Here is a 21,899-nt window from a genome sequence, read left to right as displayed (position 1 = left end):
TATCCCCAGCGGAGTTGACAGTGTCAGACTGTATCTTCCTAGCAACAGCAGAGTGGTTGCATAACCAACAGATGAGAGGGTGGTGTTCCCAGTGTTCATCTCATTCCCCAGCAGATTATTTTTAACAGATTTGTTAATCCCCAGCTTGAGGGCGATTAGCAAGTTCATATCCCCAGCAAAGGTCGTTTCCTACGACATTTCCCCAGGAAGTGTTTTCCCCACAGACTCTCCTCACGGAGCCTCGCCGAACAAAGTTTCCATAGTTGATACTCCCCCCGCAAGGTCAACTTTTCAAGCAACCAATTTATTTTTGGTGGCTCATTGGTCCCGGCAGACGGATCATTCCCCACAGAGCATTCAAGGATTGATACAGCGATCTGTTCCCTATCGGAGTTTGCTTCCCCAAGCAGATTTCTTTTTACACCATGCATAACATTTGCATTTGCATGCATATCATATCAAGCATACACATAAGCTGATAAACAGGTTCTTCCAAGCAGACTGAAGAATTACTTTACAACTAAGGTCATGAGATCCAGCCAGAGGATCAAGCGTGAGTGATCCAGCCTGAGGGTCGTTTTGAAGATTCAGCCTGAGAATCGTTTTCCAGTGATCCAGCCTGAGGGTCATTTCGAAGATTCAGCCTGAGAATCGTTTTCCAGTGATCCGGCCTGAGGTTCATTTTGAAGATTCAGCCCGAGAATCGTGTTCCAGTGATCCAGCTTGAGGGTCATTTCGAAGATTCAGCCTGAGAATCGTGTTCCAGTAAGCCAGCCTAAGGCTCAATTTGAAGATTCCCCAGTGAAGTCGCCTACAAGCTTTATTTGCCCAGCAAGCCCAAGTCTAATTGAGGAGTCGTTACAACATGTTCTAGCCCGAAGAATATGTACGAAGCCCAAAAGTGGAATATTCTCGAAGTTGCATATCTAATATGAAGGTTGGGTGTAGATTTCAAAAGAGGGTCAACCAGCGCATGCCTCAAATGCGGGATCCTAATGATGGGAATTTATCATCAAAATAATCCAGATCTAGCCAGAAGATCGAAGTAGATTCAGCCAGAGAATCGAAACAAAGAAGATCTAGCCAGAAGATCGAAAATCGCAATAATTCAGATCTAGCCAGAAGATCGAAGTAGATTCAGCCAGAGAATCAAAGGAAATAGATTCAGCCAGAGAATCGAAACGAAGGAGATCTAGCCAGAGAATCGAAACGAAGGAGATCTAGCCAGAAGATCGAAGAAGATCCAGCCAGAAGATCAAAATCGTATCCAGCCCGAGGATCAAAATTAATATCCAACCAGAGGACTAAATTGAGTATAGATTCAGCCAGAGGATCGAAACTCCAGATTAAGCCAGAAGACTGATTCAGATCCAGCCAGAGGATCGGAAGAAAAATAAACAGCGCGGTGTATTTCCGCGTTTTTGTGGTGTTCTCGGAGCGCAAATTTTTGGTCTGTCTTTGGTATTCAATCACAGCTCACCCCGTTTGTCTGATAAGCTGTTCGCTTTCATCCTACTCGGGTTAGCTGATGATTGAATAGGGGCAGCTGTAACACCCCAAAATTTGCCCTCCTCATTCATGCATTTCATATTGCATTTCATCATGTCAATCAGAATTAGATCCAAGAAACCTTTTTTTTAAAAATAAAATAAAAATAAAAAATAAAAAATAAAAAATAAAAAAATAAAAAAATAAAACGAAAAATAAAAATAAAAAAAATAAAAAAACAAATAAAAAAATAAAATAAAAAATAAATAAAAATAATAATAAAAAAATAAATAAAATATAATAGAAAAAACTTGGACTTGGACCTCTCTCATTTGAGCCCACAAAGCCATGAAATTCAGTCTATAAATACCAAGGCTTCACTTGAGAAAAAGGAAGAGAAGCAAAATACTCTGAGGTTTCCTTGGAACAAAACCCTGGACAAAACCTGAAGAGAAACCTGACAGAGAACTCAGAGCAACCCCCAGGCGGCTCTGAAAAATTCAATCTGACTCACACACTTTCATCTCACGCAAACCCTAACATTGCCTTGCAAACCCAGCCGTGCCATTTGATTTCAACCGGTCTCTCCCATCAGGTTTGCCTTATTCCCATGATTTTATGCTCTTAATTTGGATCATCTGAATGTATGAGGTATGATGGATGAATTTCATTATGTTTTTGCCCACGGGTTTAATTATGCATGAATGGGTGAAACCTATGCCTTGAATGTTTAATCACATGATTTCTGAAATGTATGCCACAGGGTTTGAGGTTTCTGAAACCATACTGTTATGCATGAAAAAAATGCTTATCGTGTTTCACTAACCCTTTTGTTGAGTTTTTGTGAGGGCTCACAGACTCTTGCAGAGATGGTTTGCGTGGTTTTCCCACTTTATTTGTGGGATACCCCCTGGAGGTTCATTCCGATTACCTGTACTGACTCACCTTTCTTTGATGGCATCAGCTTGGGAGATCCCTGGGTTTCTTACTCCTTTAATTGTTGTTACTTCGGATCTTTATCCGTGTGGTACTTTTACCTCTTTTCCGCATTTTATCGCTTACTTAGCTGGAAGACCTCGATAGGAGGCATTTGTTTTCTTTTGTTTATTTACTTCTGAGCCCCTTGTTGGCACATTTACTTTATACATGTTTGTTTTGTATGTGTTCGTATCCCTGCAGGTAGCGCGGTTCCTTCGTCAAGGACTGCCTTTTTGCCCTTGAGCATCCCAAACCCTAAAACCCAAAGTAACACGTTAACTCCTTCTACTACAGGCGAGTAAGTCTCCAAAGGTCGAGCATCCGGTAGATTGCGTAGTAACGTCGTTCGTCCAAAACCCAATCCATAACCCCATAGTTAGCCGAACTACGGCTTGCTCTGATTCTCATTCCAGATGAGATACGTAGGCATAAGACGCGATGTCTTAGCGAGCACACATCCCCCCAACCCATAGGTCAGCCGAGCTACGAAGACTCTGATTCTCATATTCAGATGAGATACGTATGCAGTGGATGCGACATCCGCGCGAGTCATTTTCATTTAACCCTTTTTTTTTTGTAAACAGCACAAGATAAACTCACACCCTTTAGACAAGAACTACACAAGTGGATCCCGTAGAGTACTACAGATGCGTAGGGGTGCTAATACCTTCCCTTCGCATAACCGACTCCCGAACCCAAGATTTGGTTGCAAGACCCCGTCTTGTCCTTTCCTTTTTCAGGTTTACTTCGAGCGTTTCCTTTCCCTCCTTTGGGATGAATAATGCACGGTGGCGACTCTTCTGTCATTTTCTTTCGCCGGTTGTGTTTTTGCGCACTGTATTTTTCAGGTTGCGACAATTAGCCTTTGAGGATAAGGGATAGGTGGTTTATAAGGCGGCGGAGGTACATAAGGTTCTTTGTTTTCTACGGTTTCCTTATTACACTCTTCCTTTTCCTTAAGTTTAACTTCTTCCTCAGTTGACTTTTTAGAGTTTTGGTTCTCAATCCTTGGGTCAGACGGTCCTTCTACCTCTATACCACTTCGTAATATAATTGCATGAGCGTGGCCTTTCGGATTAGGTTGGGGCTGTCCAGGAAATGTACCAGTTGGGGCAACAGTAGGCGCTTGTTGTTGAGCTACTTGTGAGATTTGTGTTTCCAGCATTTTGTTATGGGTAGCCAGGGCATCTACTTTACTTGCTAGCTGTTTAATCTGTTCGCTAGTGTGTACATTCTTGTTTAAGAACTCTATTGGTTTGCTGTTGAGAAGCTATGAAGTTCTCCATCATGATTTCCAAATTGGATTTCCTAGGAACGTTATTGTTAGGTGTAGATGGGGTCGGCTTTTGATATCCAGGAGGTATAGCTGGAGCTTGACTGGGAGCTTGACCTGGTGCGTATAAAGCGTTGTTACTTTTATATGAAAAATTAGGATGGTTCTTCCAGTTTGAGTTATAGGTATGCGAGTAAGGATTTCCTTGAGCATAGTTCACCTGCTCTGTTTGAATTCCTGTTAGGAGTTGACAATCTGTAGGAGTGTGACCTTGAATTCCACAGACTTCGCAATTTTGAGTTACGGCAACCACGGTGGCTGGAGGTGATACATTTAAACTTTCAATTTTCTGGGCAAGAGCATCCACTTTTGCATTAACATGATCAAGGCTACTTATCTCGTACATGCCCCCTTTTGTTTGAGGTTTCTCTACCATTGTTCGATCGCTTCCCCACTGATAATGATTTTGGCCCATGCTCTCGATAAGTTGATAAGCGTCGGTGTAAGGTTTATCCATAAGCGCACCACCGGCGGCGGCGTCTATTGTTAACCTTGTGTTGTACAAGAGACCATTGTAGAAGGTGTGAATTACTAACCAGTCCTCTAAACCATGGTGTGGGAAAAGTCTCATCATGTCCTTGTATCTTTCCCATGCTTTGAAAAGAGACTCGTTGTCTTTTTGCTTAAATCCATTTTTCTGGGCTCTCAACATAGCTGTTTTGCTTGGAGGAAAATATCGGGCAAGAAAGACTTTCTTCAATTCATTCCATGTGGTGACTGAGTTGGAAGGAAGAGACTGAAGCCATCTTCTAGCTTTATCTCTTAACGAGAAAGGAAAGAGACGAAGCCGAATTGCCTCTGAAGTGACACCATTAGCTTTAACAGTGTCAGTGTATTGGACAAATACGGATAAATGAAGGTTTGGATCCTCGGTAGGATTTCCAGAAAATTGATTCTGTTGCACTGCCTGCAACAGCGAAGGTTTAAGTTCAAAGTTGTTCGCTTCGATTGCGGGTGGAGCAATACTCGAATGCGGCTCATCCTGCGATGGAGCAGCGTAATCTCGAAGAGCAAGAGCTGGTTTGGCCATCGCTGGTATCGTCGAAGGAAGGAGATTTTTGAGATCAGGAATTTCGATTGGAGGAAGATTGTTTGTAGCACGATACTCCCGAATTCGTTGTAATAATCGGAGATATCGTTCAACGTCGTTGATTCGTAAGTAGTACGGCTCGCCTTGTGAGCGAGTGTGTGGCATACAAATCAACGAAAAAGAAGGGAAAAAAAATAAAAATTTCCTTAGTCTCTACAGCGTAACAGAAGAGTTACGATATCGACTAAATAAAAGATCCCCGGCAACGGCGCCAAAAACTTGATCGCGACTTTATGAGTCTATCGGGGTACTAACTGCAAGTGCACAGTCTAATCGCGTAGTTTTAAAAGATATCGATCCCACAGGGACTTAATGAATCGATCTACCATTTTTCTAGGGTTACTGCGTAAAGCTAAGGCGGATGATACTTTAGTCATTAGGGGGAAAAGTAAAACTAAATTTAGATCTAGATTAAATATCAAATAACACGGATACCGGTATGTAGTTCATCGTAATTAGAGAATCAAATCTTCGTTGGTCTTTTTCTTCGTTTTAAAATAAATCTTTTCAGTAGACACTATTAATTAAAAGTCTTTTCCTCAAACTCTCGCTCTGTTGAATTAGACTATGACTTTATATTTTAACGTACACTCTCACTATTTCGTCAAATCTAAAATCACTTTTTGAAAATATTAGAATCTATAGAAGCTCTTTTTGAGAAGATACTAACCGTTTAAACGCCCTCGTCTCAAACTCTCGCTCTGTTGACTTAGACTATATAATTAAACTTAAATGCTTAACTCTCGTCCTCACATTTAACTTTTAAAAATAATTTTTGAAAATGACTAGAATTCAATTAACCTTAAAAATTGCTTTCGCCCTGATTTAAAGTTAATGTTCAATTTACACTGTCCAGTTAAAAGCTCAAACCGTCGTTCTATTGATTTTAACTTCTTTATGTCTTTTACTCTCGTACAAAAACCTTGGTATTAACTTTGTAAATTGAGACCAGAAAAAGAGTGACTATATCTTGAAATAAATTTAAACCAACTCAGTTTTGATTCCTTTATTCCGCTTACTTTACATACCAATATCTAAATTAATTAGTCGGACATGCTAAACACGCATAGACAATAATCATGCATAAATACGTCCATATCAAACAAACAATATATATAAACAGCATAACAAAGCATATGTAAATTAAAACAATAAATCAACTAATTAATGAACCTGTAAAAATACTAGAATTCTGGATTTCAACTCCTAGCTTCGACGCTCGAACACTCCACCACAAGTCGGTTGGATTTGTTCTTCATAATTCTCGATCAAATAGGAATGTAAAAACAAGGAAATAAAATACTATGATCTGACGTAAGGTTAGATCCAGTAAAAATTACACAATAGTTTCCGGTGTAGAAACTATCGTGAGAAAATAAATTGAATGCTTTGGAAATTAACTAGAAAAGAAAAGAAAATAAAATGCTTGGAAATTAGAATGCTGGAAAATTAGAAAGCAGGAAAAGTATTGCACAGAGAAGAGAGAGCACCAATTGGATCCCTTGAGGTCTATTTATATCCGTCTTCAAAATAACCGTTTCCTTGAATTGGTCTTCCGTGTGGTTCAAAACGTGCAAGAGAAAATTTAGGGGAGAACGTTCCTTCTGTTACGCACGTCAAGCCTAAAATATAGGCTGAAATGTGTGACGCGCGTCACACTATGTGTTACGGTCGTAACACTAGGTTTTGGGGCGTGACGCTCGTCACATGCCTGTGGCGGTCGTCACAGCCATTGTCTTTGTTCCAAACGTGGGCTGGGCTTTGGTGCTTCAGCTCGCTGCTTTTCCTAGAAAATCCTCTTTTTGCACCCCTTTTCTTTCTTTTTCACACATGCTTTAAATAATGTTACCTGAAATAAATAATAAGAGAATACCAAGTAATATCGAATAATATAAAATAAATTGAATCAAATAACGATATAATTTAATTAAATCAAGTCTAAAAATGTGATATAGTTTCATGTTATCAATTAGTGAGAGACATAAGTCTTTGAGACCACCGTAGACATTGTTTGTTCTCCACAAAAGCAGGTGTCTGAGGCAAGTGAGAAATAAACCACTTGTATAGAAGAGGAATGCAACAGGCAATTGTCCCACCACCCTCAGAATTCCTTAGATGCAAAGAGAAATACATATCACCTAACAGAGTAGGCACATGATTCCCAATAATGAAAAGTCTAATGGCGTTAACATCAACAAAACCGTCAATATTAGGGAACAAAGCTAATCCATAAATAAGCAACACAAAAGCAGTAGCTTCCTTGATGAGGAAATCAGATGGCAACCCAAACAATCCTCCTTTCTTCACCCAATGAGCCTCTATCTCAGACTTCTTCAAGGGAAGAGCTTCAGCAATAAGATGAGATCTGGGAATCTCTTCCAACCCACTAAATGGAACTCTATTAGAAAAAGGTATTCCCAACAGATGGGCATACTCCTCCAATGTAGGCACAAGCTGATAATCTGGGAAAGTAAAGCAACGGTAGAGAGGATCATAGAACTGCACTAGCACATTCAAGAGTCCTTCAAGCACATCAGTAGACAAGATAGACAATAGCTTCCCATGACGTTGTTTCAAGTCCAAGGGATCTAATACAAAAGATGCTAGCTTCCTTAACTCTTTCAAGTCGGGACATCTGAAACTGTACTTCTTAGTGTTCCTTCATCCATAATCCATGGTCTGAAAATATTTGCAAATAATACCTCAGTTCCTTGAAATTTTCGTGTGATGAATGTTATGATGCGCATGAATGCATGGATGCAACAATCACAAATAAGGGATCACACAGAAGGCAAACAAATAAAGGTCAAGGGATGAATCAAGTCATTGTCCAGATTAATCATCCATTTTGGTGGATTATGGTTTACACCTTATTAACACCCAAGTTCCATTGATATTAACAAGACTTGATTGGATCAACCAAGAATCAAGGGTTTGTTGTGAGTCACGAGCATGAAGTCTGGGTAAGAACCATCCCAAATGGGTGAACTAAGGATAAAACCCGTAGATCATGTTCTAAAAAGTTCCTAGAGTCTTAATTCCATCTATCGGATATTACAGGTTAAGATAACTGACTCATCGACCCATAATATTCTCAAGAGAAACTCGTCTGAGTGTAGTATCGCGTAAAAACTGTTATCCAGTCTACACTTGAACAGTCTCCGCACTACGTCCTAAATAGGCCAAGAGGGGGTAAATGTTCTACGGTCCTCAGATTCTCGGACCCAAATTAGAGATAGTAATGCCTAACCATAAATACTTGTGTGACAATTCCAAATCCAAAAGAGTCTCCACTGAGCAGACGGATCTCAAGCCAACATGTTAAGGACTAAACCCACTGGAGACTACTCCCCAGCAGAGTCTCCACTTAATTTCTGTAGCGGTAAATTCATGATCATCAAGCTATGGATAAGCAAGACATCAAATAACAAAAGTCGCCACCACGCTTTTATTGTTTCCAAGGAAAAGGGAAAAAGTACGAACAAAACCCAAAAGTAAGAAGTTTTCAAATTAAAACTATTAAAATTTCAGAGATTACAGGTAAGGGGGTTGGTTACACAAAGGGAAGGTGTTAGCACCCAAAGTGTCCTAGGTACTCCTAGGGAGCCCTTTTTTGTGTGCATATGTATTTTTCTACAAAGTGATGTTTACAAACAAATAGAGTGAGAGGATGAGAAGAGAACTCATTAATTATGTTTTTGTGTTTGACAAGACCTTCGGCCTTGTGCCTACGTAGCAACATAAAAATGAGGGATCAAAACCTCGTAGTTCATGATACAAATTTCAAAGTGGGTGCATTGCTTTTAACAAAAATTAAGTTTGAAAGGAACAAAGGCCTTAAAATGGTTTGAATGAGTTAGTTCTTTTTGGATTTTTGAAAGTTTAAGTCAAGTATAGTTAAGTCTATTTACAAGTTTGATTAAGAAAAGAAGTTTGAAAATGCAATGGCATAAGGCCAAAGTTTATAGTTTGCAAAGTGGTCAAAATTTAGAAAAGAACTAGTTCAAACAAAGAAGATTTTTTAAAAGGAGGGAGAGATTTTGCAATTAAAGAAATGGGGAGGAGATGAAGAGATTAATCCTATGCACAAAATTAAAAGTCAAGAGTTGAAAAGATTTGACCAATGGGTAGCAATCCAATAGACAAGAATGTCTTATAGAAACCCAAATTCCCTTGGATATTTTTAATCAAGCAACACACAATGCACAATTATATCAATCTTGAAGAGCAAGGCATCAAATAAAGATAGCCACATCCAAACTTCAGTCACTCCACGGCCATCTTCAAATTAGCCCATGTAGCAGATGAATTCCTCAAGTCAAAGATGCAAAATAACAGCTTCACAATGATCATGTTGCATATGAACTCAAAGGGATCTTCAAATATGTATCATATGAAGTTTCAAATTGCAAGCACTTGGTTACATAAATGTTGGCATTGGCCAAGTCCTTTAGCATAGGGAGGTTGCCTAGATTCTAAGTCCAATTTGTCCAAGATCAAGTCAATAGTCCACACATAAGTTTCTTTAGGTATTTTTGTTCTTATTATGTACGTTAATGGTTAGAGACCACACAAACAAACAAAATATATACAAACAAGGTATATCACACAATATGGTCCAAATGGACAAAGTGAAAATTGCATTAACATAAACAATTAGAATGGTATGAATAATGGCAAATGAATGGAGCTTAAAAATTAAAGTGCATTGAAATAAAGGACTTGAAATTAAATGTTAGTTTTTAATGAGTTAGAAGTTAGTATTGTTTTGCTTTTGCTTTTCATTTTAAGTCATTCTTTGGAGAACACTCAACCCACTTATCACAGGCATGGATCCTTGAGCCAAGACATCTTCCAAAGGAAGGAAAAAATTCCAAGTTTCCACACAATACCATGAAAGAGGGAAGACTTACAATCTCACTAACTAGAATTCTATGCCTTTTGTGTCAAAAATTTAGCGATATGTTAAGCAATCGTAATTGGACTTATGTAGAAGTCATAACTATTTGAGGTCGGGCAATAGAGTTTTGGTGTTAATGCATGTTAGAGACATAGTATAATGTACTATGCTCATGAAACATATCACACACAAAAAGAATATGTAAAAGAGGCGGCCTAATCTCATCCATACTTATGTTGATTTTACAATCAACTAGCCTTAGGACTTAGAGACATCATAGGCCAAACGAGATGAATGCATAAAGAAGGGGAATTAGATGAAGAGGGAGGGGAATGGATCAAAACTCAAATTGTTCAAAGGAGGACTTTTACCAAATTAATATCATTCATTCATTTTGGGAGATGGAATGTACATTCCATCAATCCCCTAAATAGAAATGATATTAACTTAACAAAGTCAAATCAACCTTGACCAAGGCCCAACAACATAAGTCAAACTTACACAAATCATCACAAGAGGTCAACACAATTATTTGGCATTTATTCAAATTAAAATGACTAAAATAAAGCATTTAAATTAAATATGGTTTGCCAAATTCCTTAAACATCATCAAAACACCAAAGAAATGGCCATGAGATTTATCATAGGTCAAACAAGGTCAAAGGACCTTAGAGAAAAAATCTCATAATTTTTAAAGACTTAAAAGTATTTTTAAACAATTAAAAATAAACACAAAATCAATTACATCAAGAAAAATATTAATAATGATCCAAAAAATAATTTTAATTCAAAATATGAAAGAGGAATTTATTTAAAATTTTTTGGTGAAACTCTCATATTTTTTGGAGCAATATTAAAATTAACATGAATTAATGAAAATCAAATGAATTAAAACAAAAATGAAAAAATGATTAAAAAAAAACGTGAGCCACTTGATCTCCCTCATTAATTGAGGTGGCAGATCAAGTGGACACAAACGTGCATTCCACAATAGACCTAAGTCAAAGCACTACAAGGACGATAATTAAAACCATCGCGTGAGATTAAAACATTTCAAAAGAGATCAATGGCTCATAATCTGTCCAACACACCACCTGCGCTGGACCTCTGGTCACCTTCTCAGGCGAGGTCTACCGAACTGGTTCACTTATCACCATAACAAAATGAAAAAAGGAGGACATGATCTGAAAGACAAAATGGTGTTGAGCACGAATATGACCTCAATTTTAAATAACTCCAAATATATAAAAAGATATGAGGAGTTGAATTTTGAGGTGTGTGAACTGAGTTGCTTCGATTTGACCTTTAAGCAACTCAATATTCTTGCCTACATTTGTAGGACTTCAGACAATCAAAGATCCAAGAGAATTGATGAGAATTGAGTGAGAATCGAAGAGTTGAAGTTTTCTGAAATTTACCTTCAATGTTGTGTAGAACTTGATGTTGCTTGCTTCAACCTTGATCTGATCAAACTTGAGAAGCTTGCAGGAAAGGTTTAGCAATGGTACAAAGCTTTTGATCCTGGAGTTCTTGAATCTCCAAACAGTGAGATTCAAACTCATTTTTCAAGTTCAAAATTCTCAGGTTTTCCATTGAAATGTGAGAGTTTCAATTGGGGGGAAAAGCTAGCGTGCAATGTGTGTGTGAATTGAGCTCAGAGGCCTTGTATTTATAGCATTTGGGATTGATAATTGCACACTTGAAAAAATTTCTAAATTTGGTCATTTCATGCACAAGCTTGCTTGGGCATGTACAGGCCCATGAAGCAATCCATTTTGATCCATATCCAGTTATTCTGAAGTTCAAATGAGGCTTGTGTGGCAAGGCAATGACATGTGGAGTTTTGGACATTTGATTTTCTCTAATGATGCAGCTCTGTTAAAGCCATGCGCAGACCTAGCAAACTTCATCCAAAATGCATGAACTTGGGTTCTTTTGAAATCTTGGATCAAGGGGAACAAGTTTTATGTTGAACACTTTTCCATTTGGAGCTTGGATCACGGTGAATTTGAAGGTGGAAGTTTGGAAATTTCAACATGTTGAAAATTTTTCTAAGTGTCAAGCCATATATATCAATATTCCACCTTGCTTAACTTTTTATGTGAGCTTCAAGTGAGAAAAGTGTCTTCATCAAAGCTGTAGTTATTTCAAAGCCCTTCAAAATGATCACCAATTTCAGGTCATTTGGATTTAGAATGATAGAGTTATGCATTTTTGAACTTGAGGAAAATCACTTGTTCAATGGTATAGGTCAAAAATGACCTATAATGTATCCTCATATTACATGCTCATAAAAGTTGAATCAACTCTCACTCCAAACATCAAAGTTGAATTATACATCTTGAATTTGATTTTTCAACCTGTAAATCTTTCATCTCATAAAAATTGAGCAAGTTATGGCCTTGGGAAGCTGACTTTCAAATTAGAGTTTCGACAAAATGACATATAATGTTTCAACATAGAAAATGATTTTTCAAGCAAACATAGCTCTAGGTCTCAACATGAAAGTTGTTTGGAATGTCATGTAGAGTAACGTTTCTCTTGGAATCATTTTCATATGGTGAACATTGTTTGAGATAGGGTCTAGGGAGACCCAGTTTTGATCAGATGAATTCATATGGCCAACCACCATCAACCAACTTGCTAACCTTCAATTCTCTTGACTTTCTAGGATCATGGTCGGTCATATATGCATAAGATTATGAATTTTGAGGTTTCCCTTGAGAAATTTGATCAATTGGTGAGATAGCTTGTTGGAGAAGTCACTCAAGATACCCAGTCAAACTATGGTTTCCAAAGCAAATCACCTTCAAAATCTTGAAGAATACTTGATCAATATCACATGTAGGAACCATTGGGACTCATATATGATGCTTATAACCATTTGTGGGTCAATACATAGTTGTGTTGTTTTCCATGAGGATCTAAAACCCTAGATATGAACTTGATAAATAAATGGGATCATGCCCTACCTATAAAAGAGTTAGGCAAATGAAAAAGACATATTTTTGGTATTTTGGTTAGTAAAATGATAATATACAAGTATAATACAATCACATAGTGCTTGGTGATCTCTCCCAAAACAAACCCAATGAGAGAGGGGTAAGGAGGATGCCAAGGTATGATCCCAATGCTGATGCATATGATGAAATTGCATGAGGGATCTTAGGGTCAAAATTGGGGTCTTAGAAGGAGGTGTTGACATGACCGAGCGAGATGCCGACATAGGAGCAACAGTTGGAGCATAAACTTCAGGCCTAAAATTCGGAGGCATTCCCCACGGTAATACAACATGCATAGCTTGTGTAGGCTGGGTGGTAGGAAACACAGACACTGGCATGGAGACGATCTCTGAGATGACCGTCCTTTGCTGCGGAGTTGCAGGAGTTGGAGCAAGTTGATTTTGAGTAGCAATGAATTACTCCATCAGAGCAGTGAGTCTAGCAAATTCTTCCTTGAGGTCTCGGTTCTCTTGTTCCATGTAATCCATTCTTTGTTGACGATTAGCGCAAGTATCGTATTGATGAGTTAACTTGTCTGATACAAAGACAAAGAACAAAGAGACATCTGGCCGAAGGGATAGAAGGAAAGAAACCTGCTATACAAATTATGCATGAAATGAAATGTTCTTAATTTTATTATTTCAAGGAACATATAAAGCCTTACTTGCAAATATCTCAATACTAATATTCAATAATAACATTTGGAATTGATCATAAAATATGTTTTCATTCATAAAATTTAGAAGGATTACACTGAGTAAATTTTTAGAAACTAAAATACAAATATAAGAGAAAAGGAAAGTATCATCCTAAGGATCCTTAGCAACTGTGTCACATGAACTAGCCAAGGGAGTGTACTTCCTTCGGATGCGTCTGATCTCTGACTCATAAGTGGTCTTCATATGAGTTTTCTCGATGACGAGTTTATCGACGATATTCTTCCAAGCACAGGAAGGCTGAGAAATACTAGAGGAAAATAAATCCTCTTACTTTCTCTCTCTCTCTCTCTCTCTCTCTCTCTCTCTCTCTCTCTCTCTCTCTCTCTCTCTCTCTCTCTCTCTCTCTCTCTCTCTCTCTCTCTCTCTCTCTCTCTCTCTCTCTCTCTCTCTCTCTCTCTCTCTCTCTCTCTCTCTCTTCACTGTATGCTCTTCAAGAATCTCAATAAGTGCATCCTTGTCTTTCAACTAAAGTTGCAACTCCACATTCTTTCGATTCAAAGCATGGGACCATTCTTCCTAAAGGTCCTTTTCTTGCTTCATCTTAGCTAGTGCATCTTCCAACTCCTTTATATCTTGGTTAGGGAGGGTTGATGGCTCAGCCAGAACCATAGACATAGGTCTTTCCCAGATATACGACATCTTAAGATCAAAAGCTCTCTTCTTCACCCAACTAGTGTAAGCTTCCAAAGCTACACAATTACACGATCCAAGCTCAGATCGTCCCTTCCTATGAAAATTGGGCCAAGCACGCACCATCCTACTCTTCAAATTTTAGGGATATTTACCCTCTTGATAGAATAAAACCTTTAACTGAATGTTATTAGGTTTATCCTTCAAGGGGAACCCAAGTTGAAAACGAGCCAAAGCAGGGTTGTAGTTAATTCCTCCTTGTGTACCAATAAGAGGCACATTAGAGAATTCATCACAACTGTCAATAATCTCCAAGCCATCAAATACAGGATCATACCAAGTAATATCATCATTAATGAGATACATAAGTTTCTGAGACCACCGTAGACATTGCTTGTTCTCCAAGAAGACTGGTGTATGAGGCAAGTTCCAAATAAACCACTTGTACGGAGGAGGAACGCAACATACAATGGTTCCACCACCCTTAGAATTCCTTAGATGAAGAGAGAAATATGTGTCACCCAACAAAGTCAGAACATGATTCCTAATCAAGAAGATTATAATGGCGTTAATGTAGCGGGAAATTCATGATCATCAAGCTATTGACAAGGTAGAGATCAATTAACAAGAGTCGCCACCGCGCTTTTATTGTTTCCAAGGGAAAAGAGAAAAGGCACGAACAAAACCCAAAAAGTAAGAAGTTTTCAACTAAAAAACAAATAAAAATTAGAGATCACAAGTAAGGGGGTTGACTACACAGAGGGAAGGTGTTAGCATCCAAAGTGTCTTAGGTACTCCTAGGGAGCCCTTTTTGTGTGCATATGTATTTTTGTACAAAGTGATGTTTACAAACAAATAGAATGGGTGGATGAGAAAAAATTCGTTAATTATGTTTTTTGTGTTTGACAAGACCTTCGGACTTGTGCCTACGTACCAACATAAAACTAAGGGATCAAAACCTCGTAGTTCGTGATACAAATTTCAAAATGGATGCTTTGGTTTTAACAAAGTTTAAGTTTGAAAGGAACAAAGGCCTAAAATGATTTGAATGAGTTAGTTATTTTTGGCTTTTTGAAAGTTTAAGTCAAGTATAGTTAAGTTTATATCTTTGGCTTTTTGAAAATGCAATAGTATAAGGCCAAAGTTTCTATCTTTTTTGCAAAAAAGTGGTCAAAGTTTAGAACAAAAATAGTTCACACAAAGAAGATTTTGAAAATGGAGGGAGAGATTTTGAAATTAAAGAAATGGGGAAAAGATGAAGAGACTACCCTATGCACAAAATTTAAAAGTTTAGAGTTGAAAAAATCTGACCAAGTGGGTAGCAATCCAATAGACAAAAATGTCAATAAGAACCCAAAATTTCCTTGGACTTTTAGAATCAAGCAACACACAAATGCACAATTATATTATCTTGAAGAGCAAGGCATCAAATAAAGATGGCCTCATCCAAGCTTATCCATTCCATGATCTTCTTCAAAATAACCCATGTAACAGATGAATTCCACAAGTTACAGGTTCAAAATAACAGTTTCACAATGATCATGTTGCAGATGAATCTTAGAGAGATATTCAAAGATATATCATATGAATTTCAAATTGCAAGCACTTGGTTCTTCAACAAGTTGGCATTGGCCAAATCCTTTAGGTTAGGAAGGTTGCCTAGATTCTAAGTACATTTGTCTAAGATCAAACCAACAGTCCACTCAAAAGTTTTTTAGGGTTTTTTTTTACTATTATGTACATTAATGGTCAAAGACCACACAAACAAGCAAAGTATATACAAACAAAATATATCACACAATATGGTCCAAATGGACAAATTGAAAATTGCATTAACATAAACAATTAAAATGATATGAACAATGGCAAATGAAATAAAGTGCAAAAAGTAAATTGCATTAAAGTAAAAGCTTGAAATTAAAAGTTAATGGTTAGTAGTTTAGAAGTTAGTTTTGTTTTGCTATTGCTTTTCCAAGACACTCTTTGGAGAACACTCAACCCACTTATCACAAGCATGGATCCTCGAACCAAAATATCTTCCCAAGGAAGGAAAGAAGGCCAAGTTTCCACACAATACAATGAAAGAGGGGAGACTTACAATCTCACTAACTAGAATGCTTATGCCTTTTGTGTCAAAAATTTAGCGCTATGTTAAGCAATCGTAATTGGACTTATGTAGAAGTCACAACTATTTGAGGTCGGGCAATAGAATTTTGGTGTTAATGCATGTTAGAGACATAGTATGATGAACTATGCTCATGAAACATACCACACACAAAAAATAATATGCAAAAGGTATGGTCTAATCTCATCCATACTCTTGTCAATTTTTCAATCAACTAGCATTAGGACTTTGAGATGTCATAGACCAAATGGAATGAATGAATTAAGAAGAGGAATGAGATGAAGTGGGTAGGGGATGAATGAGATCACAAATTGGTCAAAGGAGGACTTTTATTAAATTAATATCATTCATTCATTTTGGGAGATGGAATGTACATTCCATCAATCCCCTAAATCCAATGATATTAACTTGACAAAGTTAAATCAACCTTGACCAATGCCCAACAACAATAAGCAAGTTCATACAAGTCAATACAAATGGTCAACAAAATTAAATTGGCATTTATTCAATTAAAAATAATAAAATAGTGCATTTAATTCAAATATGTTTTGTCCAATTCCTAAAATGTCATCAAAACACCAAAGAAATGGCCATGAGATTTATCATAGGTCAAACAAGGTCAAAGGACCTTGGAGAAAAAAATTCATAATTTTTGGACATTTAAAAATATTTTTAAGCAATTAAAAACAAATGCAAATTCAATTAATTCATGAAAAATATTAATAATGATCCAAAAAATAACTTTAATTCAGAATATGAAAGAGAAAAATGTTTGAAGATTTTTGGGGAAAGTCTCATATTTTTTGGATCAATATTGAATTTAATATGAATTGTTGTAGAAAATACAAATAAAATAAAAATTCAAAAAATCAAAATTATGTGGATCATCAGATCTCCCTCATTAATTGAGGTGGCAGATATGATGATCCAAAACGCGCGTTCCACAAATACCTGAGTCAACTTTGTGACACAATTGGTATTTAAAACCAATGATCAAGATTAAAACGTAACATATGGATCATGTGGTTCAAGCCTTGCCAACTCATCGCCGGAGCCAGAGCTCCGGTCATCTTCTCCGGTGGACCTCACCGGACTGGTCCACCATGAACCATCACCATAATAAAAAACAAGGACATGTTCTTAAAGAAAAAATGGCACTGAGCTCGAATCTGACCTCCATTCACTCCAATTCCAAATATATTAAGAGATATGTGGAATTGAAGTTTGAGGTACATGAACTGAGTTGCTTCGATTTGACCTCAAAGCAACTCAATCTTCTTGCCTACATTGGTAGGACTTTAGACAACCAAAGAATCAATAGAATTGAGCAAGAATTTGAGAGAATCGAAGAGTTCAAAATTTCTAAAAATTACCTTCAGTGTAGGTTTGGATTCGATGGATCTTGATCTTGCTTATGCTTGGACTCACTCTACTTGCTTGCAGGAAGAGGATTGAATGGTTTAGAAGCAATGGATTCCTGGAGAATTGAATTCCAAAATAGTGTAGATTCAAGCTCAAATTCAAAAGAATTTATCAGGCTTATCCTTTGAGAATTGAGGGTTTGCAATGGGGGATCAAAGCTGGCACAATTGTGTGTCAATTTGTGAGCAATTGAAGCTCTATATATTGATAAATCATGTGATATTTGCACCCTCACTTTCACTTTCCAAATTTGGAAAATGTGATATAATGCTGCATGGGCGTGCATAGGCCTATGAAATGATGGCTTGAAGTCCATAAGTGAAGATCAGATGTGTTGAAGTAGGCCTGGATTGCAAGGCACATGTACATTGATGTATGAAGATTGATCCATGCCAAATGATATCAACCTGTTTAAGCCATGTGCAGCCTATGCATTTCTCATCCAAAATGAATGAATTTCAGCTCTTTGTAAAGGTGAGATCAAGAGGAACAACTTTGGTGTTTAACACTTTTTCATTTGGAGCTAGGAACTTGGAGAAATTTGAGGTGTAAGTTTGGAAAAATTTGACATATCAAAATTTTTCTAAGTGTCAAGCCATATGTCTCAATATTCAACCTTGCTTAACTTTTTATGGGAACTTCAAATGAGATACGTGTATTCATCAAAGTTGTAGATATCTCAAAGACCTTCAAAATGGTCACCAATTTCATGTCATTTGGATTTTAAATGATAAAGTTATGCATTTTTGAAGTTTGGAAAAATCACTTGATCAATGGTATAGGTCAAAAGTGACCTATAACGTAACCTCATATCACATGCTCAAAAAAGTTTAATTAGCTCCCACTCCAAACATCAAAGTTGAATTAGACACATTGAATTTGATTGTGCAACTTGGAAATATTTCATCTCATAATAATTGAGCAAGTTATGGCCTTGGGAAGTTGACTTTCAAGTTAGGGTTTAGACAAAAAGACCTATAATGTTTCAACATAGAAACTGATTTTCCAAGAAAACCTAGCTCTAGGTCTTAACATGAAAGTTGTTTATAATGTCATTTATAGTAAGTTTTCTCTTGGAATCATTTTCATATGGTGAAAATTGAAGGGGATAGGGTCTAGGGGACTCAGTTTTGATAAGATGAATTCATCTGGCCAACCACCATCAACCTACTTGCTAATTTCCAAATCTCTTGACTTTCTTGGCTCATGGTAGATCATAAATGCATAAGATCAATTGGTGAGATAGATTGTTGGAGAAGTTACTCAAGACACCCAGTCAAACTAGGGTTTCCAAGGCAAATCACCCTCAAACTCTTGAAGAAAACTTGATCAATATAACCAGTAGAGATCAATGGGACTCATATATGATGTTTATAACCATTCTTGAATTAATTCTTGGTTGTGCTCTGTGTTCATGAGGGTCTCAAACCCTAGATGTGAACTTGATGAATCAATGAGATCATGCCCTAGCTACAAAAGAGTTAGATAGATGCAAAGACATATTTTTGGTATTTTGGTTAGTAAAATGATAATATACAAGTATGATATAATCACAAGATGCTTGGTGATCTCTCCTAAAACAAACCTAATGAAGGAGGGGTAAGGAGGATGCCAAGATATGATCCCAATGCTAATGCTTATGATGAAATTGCATGAGGGATCTTAGGGTCAAAATTGGGGTCTTACAGCTGCCCCTATTTAAGGGCCTTCTAACTGAGGAGGCGAAGGTTAAAATCTTCATGTCGACTCAGTAGAATGGGCTTAAATAAAAATATATAGAAACAAATTTTGGTCCCTAAGAGACCTCATGATGCATATGATATGAAATGCAAAAGTTAATGCCCTGTGGGGAAATATTGCCACAAAGGAAAAAGAAATCAGAGAGACCGAAAGTTCATAGGAGCATAATGCATTCCATGAGGAAAACTCATTGGGGAGATAGAGACTCTGAGGGGATAAAAAGGAGTTATGCGTAGGTCAGGCTACACCTTTAAACTACTGGGGGACTAGAGGTATTCCACACAAAATGGAAAGACTCAGCTAAGGAAATAAAAACATCTGCAGGGGAAACAAGTAAGTCAGGATAAGACTGAAGTACTCGACTCGCGCAGGGGAAAACGATTTCACTAATGAAATGCGCAATCAACTCAGCTGGGGATGGAATAAACTTCAACACAGGAGGAGCAAAAATCTATTATCTACTACCTGTTACTGGGTAAGGATATAATAAAGATCTGACAGAGAGAAACATCCTGTAGTGGGAAATTAATGATCATCAAGCTATTGACAAGCTAGAGATCAATTAACCAGAGTCCCCGCCACGCTTTTATTGTTTCCAAGGGAAAAGCGAAAATTACTAACAAAACCCAAATAGTAAGAAGTTTTCAAATAAAACCTAATAAAAATCAGAGATCACAGGTAAGGGGGTTGGTTACACAAAGGGAAGGGGTTACACCCAAAGTGGCCTAGGTACTCATAGGGAGCCTTTTTGTGTGCATATGTATTCTGTATAAAATGATGTTTACAAACAAATAGAATGGGGGGATGAGAACAAAATTCATTAATTATATTTTTTTGTTTGACAAGACCTTCAATCCTGTGCCTACGTACCAACATAAAAATGAGGGATCAAAACCTCGTAGTTCGGGCCATAAATTTCAAAATGAGTGCATTGATTTTAACAAAATTTATGTTTAAAAGACACAAAGGCCTAAAATTATTTGAATGAGTTAGTTCTTTTTGGCTTTTTGAAAGTTTAAGTCAAGTATGGTTAAGTTTATTTACAAGTTTGATTTAAGAAAATAAGTGTGAAAATGCAATTGCATAAGGCCAAAGTTTCTATCTTTTTGAAAGTGGTCAAAGTTTAGAACAAAAATAGTTCACACAAAGAAGGTTTTGAAACTGGAGGGAGAGATTTTGAAATTAAAGAAATGGGGAGAAGATGAAGAGACTACCCTATGCACAAAATTTAAAAGTTTTAATTTGAAAAGATTTGACCAAATGGGTAGCAATCCAATAGACAAAAATGTCAATAGAAACCCAGAACTCCCTTGGACTTTTAGAATCAAGCAACACTTAAATGTACAATTATAATATCTTGAAGAGAAAGGCATCAAATAAAGATGGCCTCATCCATGCTTATCCACTCCATGATCTTCTACAGAAATAGCCCATGCAACTAATGAATTCCACAAGTCACAGGTTCAAAATAACAGCTTAGCAATGATCAAGTTGTAGATGAATCTGGAGAGATCTTCAAAGATGTATCAGAGGAAGTTCAAATTGCAAGCACTTGGTTCTTCACAAATTGGCATTGGCCAAGTCCATTAGCAAAGGAATGTTTCCTAAGTTCTAAGTCCATTTGGGCAAGATCTAACCAACAGTCCACTCAAAAGTCTTTTAGGGTTTTTGTTATTATTATGTGCATTAATGGTCAAAGACCAATCAACAAACAAAGCATATACAAACAAAATATATCACACAATATGTCCAAATGGACAAAGTGAAAATTAAATTAACATAAACAGTTAGAATGATATGTATAATGGAAAATTAAATAAAGTGCTAAAAATAAATTGCATTAAAGTAAAAGCTTGAAATTAAAAGTTAATGGTTAGTGTTAGACGGTGTGGCTAGTGATCGAGAGGGGGGGTGAATAGATCACCTCTTTAAAAAGTTAACGGATTTGACGTTTAATCAGAGTTTTCAAAAATGGCGGAAAAATCGGTCCCGAATCGACTTCCGTCTATTCTGAACCGCTACTAGAAAGCCGGACACGCAAGTGCAGTTGCTGGATTTTAATGAGAATGACAGAATTAATGCACACAGAATATTAACAGATTGAATGCGCTTATCCTCAAATACTATTTCCAATGAACACAATCAAGTTAACCGTTTTGTCAAACAGTTGGTGTGTGAGTGTTTGATGATAAACAGCAATGGTGTATGACTAAAGGTTTTGTTATCACTGCTGTCCAGAAATATAATCAATCACCACACACTAACAGAATTTGCAAAACAGTATTGAAACGTAAAGAAGATTAAGGTAAGAGTAAGATACGCAGAGATTTGTTAAGGAAGTTCCCCACGTCGTCCTCGCGTGTGGGTACGTCTCCCTCTCAATTTCAAATGAAATTGAGAACTTTGATTATCAATTATTGCCGAATCCGTTGATACAAGGTTTTGATACAAAGACAGAATTTCTAAACTCCA

General features: G+C 37.1%; 1 pseudogene; it reads left to right on the top strand.

The window, feature by feature from the left end:
• The first annotated feature begins 4,344 nt into the window (after positions 1 to 4,344).
• On the top strand, positions 4,345 to 4,444 carry LOC127089667 (uncharacterized; annotated as a pseudogene).
• The last annotated feature ends 17,455 nt before the right edge of the window (positions 4,445 to 21,899 follow it).

Source organism: Lathyrus oleraceus, chromosome 5 (genome assembly GCF_024323335.1).
Source record: "Lathyrus oleraceus cultivar Zhongwan6 chromosome 5, CAAS_Psat_ZW6_1.0, whole genome shotgun sequence".
Classification (NCBI taxonomy): domain Eukaryota; kingdom Viridiplantae; phylum Streptophyta; class Magnoliopsida; order Fabales; family Fabaceae; genus Lathyrus; species Lathyrus oleraceus.
Note: the sequence above shows the minus strand (reverse complement) of the source record. Positions and strands in the feature narration are given on the sequence as shown.